The sequence below is a fragment of the Echinops telfairi genome, unplaced genomic scaffold (assembly GCF_000313985.2).
Source record: "Echinops telfairi isolate 266 unplaced genomic scaffold, ASM31398v2 ScPeMD7_18;HRSCAF=68, whole genome shotgun sequence".
Lineage (NCBI taxonomy): Eukaryota > Metazoa > Chordata > Mammalia > Afrosoricida > Tenrecidae > Echinops > Echinops telfairi.
Window position 1 is genome coordinate 97,466,997 of NW_022103915.1, and position 1,577 is coordinate 97,468,573.

Below are 1,577 nucleotides of genomic sequence, written 5' to 3' on the forward strand. Positions count from 1 at the left end.
CTCTCTTATAAATGAGTTTCTGTGGATTTGTTTCTGTAAAGTACCCAGACTTTAACAAAGACCTCCTCCTTCAACACTGTCCAGCTTTCTGTCTGTTGGTTCTGTCTCCCACCACGGGAGCTTGAGCTCCGTACACACAGGGATTTGCTGGGACCTAGAATCGTGCCTGGGAGAAGAAAACGGGTGATTTCTTCTAACGTATGAAGAACGCCTCAAAATAAAAGTGCAAACCAATCGTAACAGGCAACCAAGACACACAGTCCATGAAAGAAAATGATTGCAATGGCCAGTCTCCGCGAGAAGACGCTCCGCAACCTTCCTAATTTAAATTAAATTCACAGTAAACCCGAAGTGCTCATCATTCACATCGTGAACAGTTGGAAATTGTTGGAGGGAGAGAGAGAGAGAGTGCAAGGGGAAAGGCACTCCGCCATCGGATGGAGTGCAGATTGGTGCATTATCATAGGGCAATTTAGCCATACTTATTAAATTTAAACATACCCTTTGAGAGATTTCCTAAACATATCCTATAGAAGCATTGGCACAGGTGCTCGTAGGTAAAGCGCTCTTTATAACTGCTGTCTTCCCTACTTGCAAGGCTCATTAGTCTCGAAAGGGATAATCAATATGGCAAAGCCTTGGGAAACAGGAGGCCTGAGCTCATCCTCAGCAGAGGGGATGTGAAGCCAGGGCTGCAGGGGCTGGGGGCGGAGCGGGCCTGGCCAGTAGATGTGGGGCCTGCCTCACAGGTGGCAGAACCTGAGACCAGCTCTGGTTGAGGGTTGAAGAAAAGCTGGCTGGAGGGGAACTGAAACGATTGCTCTTGGCTGGACACAGGCTAAGGAGGAGCAAGGACAGGACAAAGGCTTGTACCAACCTATGTTCCTGAACATTTTGAACTTTCTGACCATGTGTATTTCTTAAAATATATATATTTATAAGAACAGTGTAAGATATGAAATAATAACTATATAATTGATCAAGGAAGCGTGGGGGGGGGGGGAGAGGAGCTTGTACAAAGGGCTCAAGTAGAAAGAAAATGTTTTGGAAATGATGATGGCAACGTACGTACAAACATGCTTGATACAACTGATGTGTGGACTGTTTTAAGCGGTTCTAAATCTGTGGGTCGCGACCCCTTTGGGGGTCAAACGACCCTTTCACAGGAGTCACCCATTTCATAACAGTAGCCAAATGACGGTTATGAAGTAGCAACAAAAATAATTTTATGGTTGGGGGGGCGGGGTCACCACAACACGAGGAACCTGTATTAAAGGGTCTTGGCATTAGGAGGGTTGAGAACCACTGTTATAAGAGCTGTAAGACCCCAATAAAATGATTTAAATATATATATATATACACACACACACACACACGAGAAACTTGTACCCAATTCACTAAACACACACAAGGTTTCAAAAAGTTCATGGGAAAAACCCATCTTTGAATTCCATTTTTCCATGAGCTTTTTGAAGCCCCCTCCTACCTACTGGGAGAATCTAGGCCAAGAAGCGATCTGTGCGCATGCCATCTTCCCTGCGTTCCCTTATGGAAACAGTGCCTTATGAATGTGTGGG